The following is a 4,500-nucleotide window of genomic DNA, read 5'->3' on the forward strand; positions in this document are numbered from 1 at the left end:
TATGGGACTCAGGTTTTCTACACTTGCTGGAGAGCTATACGTAATTGGTAGCACCTTGTTTCTACATAATGCTTAATCACTTGCCTCTAGAGGTGTTCAGCAACAAATTCCTAGAGAATGAATGGAGAATTGTCAGACATGGGCATCTGCATCAGGGTTTTCAGAGGTGTAAATGTGTTTTCATTCAAGATCTAGAGCACAAAATAATTATCTAAGACAGACAGAAAACTTAAGTAGTTTTCAAGGGAATGGATAGTAACCTTCTCAGGGCTGGCATCACCCACCTTCAAAATCACAAAGCCAAGAGAAAGAAGAACTTCACACTTCTCTGCCTCACACAGACAAAAACGGTATTTCAAAAAAAAAGTGCTAAACTGTGGTAGACAGCTCTCCTATGTACTTGGTCCAACGAATACAGCACAAAAGGGTCATTAAAACATGATAGAAAAATCCACAAAGGCCACTAAGTAAAATGGATTGGCTGATGTTAGCCCACACAAAGTAATGAGGAAAGAAGATTTACAACGCCCCCAAAAGGCAGTTAACTCCAAAACTCATTTTTTGTAAGTACAACTGTATGTCCTTAGTTTTGTATATTCACTCCTGAGAAAAACAGAGAAAAATAAATACAAAAGAGCTATGATGTCCATCAGTTAATCATTTGTTAAATAAAGTCTTCCCCTGGAGACGATACCTGAAATATTTCTCTGACTTTAGCACTGCAAAAAATCCTAAATAATCTAATTAGATTAGACAGTGAGGAACATCCCATCAATATTATGAGGTCCCTCAAAGGAGAGGGGTAGTATTACTCCATACACTGGTATGGTCCCATCATATTTTCAGCTGTATGCCATCATGCCACCAGTTTCATTACTACTCTGTAAAAGAGGTAAATTTCCTTTGGACTCCACAAAGCTCTGGATCAGAGAATCATTTTCATTTGTTCATCTGTTTGTTATGATTGGCTTTTGAAAATACCATTTGTTCATTTGTTAATAAAAGTAAATAAATGGAGAAATAAGTTTATTTTCTGCTTCTGAAGACTGAGATTTAAGACACTTTTTCCCCTTCAGCCAAAGAAATTAAATGCAGCAATATTTAGAGATAATATTTACCTTTATTAGAGATAAATAATATTTATCTCTAATAGATAATAGAGATAACAATATTTACCTTTTCCCACTAGTTATGTTTACTCCGTGGTTATAGCGCTGCTGGTTGTGTAAGAGACTCTCAGCCCATATTTTCATAGCTGCACCATTAGCAGGACTCACACTACTCTGCTGACATTTTGGTTTGGCTGTCTCCAAATTCAGTTTTGCTGGAGTGCACCTGGTAGCACAGGCCAGAGTTTGTTTTGGTTCTTAATAAAATGTCATGTAAAGAAAATTTTACTGGACACACTTTTCTGTAAAGCCTTGTTATGCATGTACTAATCTCCAACTTCAAGAAAGAACAGTTTTCTGAGGAAAACAAATGGAGTTACATAAAAAACGTTGTAAAAAAAATAATCTTGCGATGTTGGAAATGTCAGCCATTATGCATTCATTCAGTGTACTGTTACTCCCACAGGCATTTCCCCTGACTGATGTTTCCCATAGGTGAACAAAATGCTCCAACTACTATCACACTGTTTTATCTAAGTGTTTTTCCTAAGCAATCTCTTCTAACCATTATGAACAGGTGACTTCTTGCACTTATGTTGTGACTAACACATAATAAGAGTAATAAAATGGATTAAAACCCACCTAACATACAGATCACAAGTAGTTGTTGGTGGATAAGCATTAATGAATGGAAAAGGCAAAAAGCTCACAGTAGGTTCCAAAAGGATTGCTTCTAAACATGACGTTATTCTCAGCAAGTTGCTAGAGGCAAATATGAATTTACTGATGGTAAAATGTATGAATGATGCAAACTGAGGAGGTGGTTAAGCCTTTATTACAGGAGAAGCATTTAGGGGACCTGATAAGCATTCAGATGTGTAGTACAGCTATATGAAAAACGTGGGCCTGTGGAAGCAAAAGATGGAGACAATGCATATGGAAGGGCTTTGGAGAGGGGATTGCTTTTGCAAAGGACTGAAGGATAGAGTGGAACAACAGCCCAAAGTCATGTGAAGAAGTCTTAGGTGATCTGTGGAGGTGGGAGGAAATGCTGAGCATGTGAAAGGGACTCTTTCATATATATCTGATGTTAGTCTTAGAAAAAAAGTTGAAGAAAAGGAAAAGGAAAAGGAAAAGGAAAAGGAAAAGGAAAAGGAAAAGGAAAAGGAAAAGGAAAAGGAAAAGGAAAAAGAAACCATCAACAATACAACTGAGGAATGTGGCTCTAATGACTGGAGAAAATATCCTGTGGTGAACGAACAAAGTTGCTTGATGCTTTATTATGATATTATGAGAAAAAGGTGACCTAATTGCTACAGACAGACATTTCCTTCATTATCATTTTTTCTCTTCTGATGGGGACATAACAGGAACTGATGGGGAACATAACAGGAACTAGTGTGTGAGAGTTCTGCCTGATACATTTTCCCTGTAAATAAAACCAGGTCAAACCATGAGGTCAAACATTTGGGTGAAGCATCTAAGGAAGAGGTAGAGTCTCCATTTCTTGATGTCTTTAAAGAAAGAGTTCATGTCCTTCTAGGTACTTTATCAAACGCAGTTAGACTTGGCAAGAAGGGAATGGGAGTTAGGCGTAGTGTGAAATACATAAGCAAGAAAATGTCTAGAAACCCTGGCTGCAGGAGTTACTGAAACCTGTTCTTCCTTACTTAGAGCCTTCAGCTTGTATAACATAAAAGAAATGAAGACAAACACAATGTCTTGCTTCAGGTCCTGCTGCTGATCTGCACAGAGTAAGGAGGTAAATACCTCTGCCAGGGCCAACTTTTACCTCTACAACTACCTGCCACCACTCAATTTTTCTTATTAACTTCTTTATTTTTTCTTGCTTTTAAAATCCAAGTAGTAAGACTGCCAATCCTCACTATATTGTATGGCCCTCATGCTAAAATTTTGCCAGGTTTTGCAAATTCACTCTAAAATTGACAAGTATTGCAATTCCTATGTACAGTCCTCTCTGTAGTGGGAATGGGGGATGTTCCTTAGTCCCAGAGTGCAACTATATAAACTTGGACCTGAGGTTAGTGCATTTGGGTTTCTTCTCACCTCCATGTGATTTACCTAGTTCAAGCAGGCAGTGTTAAGAGGGGGAGAAATTTTCCAAGCACATTATTATTGGAATAAATGCCAGCATCCTAAGAGATGGGTGGAAAGTGAGGACAGGTGAGAAGGATCTGTCAGCATTCAGACCTCCTACTTTCACAGCTGAAGCATGTGCCTTGGCTTCTCTCTTGGGCTGTCATGAAAGGGTGTCAAGTGCTGAAGCTGTTGTTTGCCATTATTTCATCTTTCTCCTCTTCTAGATAGTACCAGAGAAGATCAAATGCCAGAAAATTGAGAGGGGCCCACAGAGAATCTGATAAGGTGATGTTTATACTTTGCTTAGAAATTAGTATACTGAATGGTAAAGCTCTGAAAATAATTATGTTGCATCATACTGGTGACTATTCATCCCAGGGCAGGGCTGAAGTAGCTCAGCTGGGAGAGCGTTAGACTGAAGATCTAAAGGTCCCTGGTTCAATCCCGGGCTTCAGCAGTGTTTTTTCAAGTAGTTTTGGGGTTTCCTCTTCTGGCTTGCCAGTACAAGACAGATTTGCCATGCAGATATTGGACAGAGCCCAACAAAGGGACAGGAAGATGCTGAATGGCCTGGAGCACCTCTCCCATGAGGAGAGACTGAGAGGGCTGGGGTTGCTCAGCCTGGAGAAGAGGGGGCTTGGGGGAAGCTCATCCATGTCCAAAAATCCCTGCAGGGAGATGTGGAGAGGATGGAGCAAGGCTCTTGCCAGTGGTGCTCAGTGCCAGGACAAGAGGCAGTGACACAAACTGGAGGACAGGTTTTGTCTACATATCAGGCAGCTCTTCTGTGTTGTGTGGGTGATGGAGCACTGGCACAGGTACACGGAGAGGTTGTGAGTCTCCTTCTTGGAGATCTTCAAAAGCCACTTGGTCATTGACCTGGGTAACGTGCTGTAGGTGCCCCTGCTTGAGCTAGGGGTTGTAGCGGATGACTTCAACCAGTCCATGACTCTGTAACAAGACAGAACTTGGGACCCAAAGGCGTGACATTAAAAGAAACCCAAATTTTCACCTGAAATATGAGTTCAGTTTTTCACTATTGTCCCAAATGGGATTTTTGCCATGTCTGCCTTGCATGTTAGTCTGGCTTGTGGTAAACATGTACATCCATAAACAAGTAAGCTTTGTAAAGCCATGCCAATCTGACTTTAGAAAAAAAAAAAATGTTAAGGAGATAAGGTTAGACTGGGAAAAAAAATATCTGTCCATGCACCTCTCTGCAGACCATTCAGCTGCACCGGTGCTAATGAAATCTGAAAGCTGGTTTTATATGATACAGAATGTGGGGCTT

General features: G+C 40.0%; 1 non-coding gene across 1 annotated transcript; it reads left to right on the forward strand.

Annotated features, from left to right (window-relative positions):
- The first annotated feature begins 3,593 nt into the window (after window positions 1-3,593).
- Window positions 3,594-3,666, forward strand: TRNAF-GAA (transfer RNA phenylalanine (anticodon GAA)). Its single transcript has one exon. It is a non-coding gene; the product is annotated as a tRNA-Phe (tRNA).
- The last annotated feature ends 834 nt before the right edge of the window (window positions 3,667-4,500 follow it).

Source organism: Anas acuta, chromosome 2, assembly GCF_963932015.1.
Source record: "Anas acuta chromosome 2, bAnaAcu1.1, whole genome shotgun sequence".
In the NCBI taxonomy this organism is placed as follows: Eukaryota; Metazoa; Chordata; class Aves; order Anseriformes; family Anatidae; genus Anas; species Anas acuta.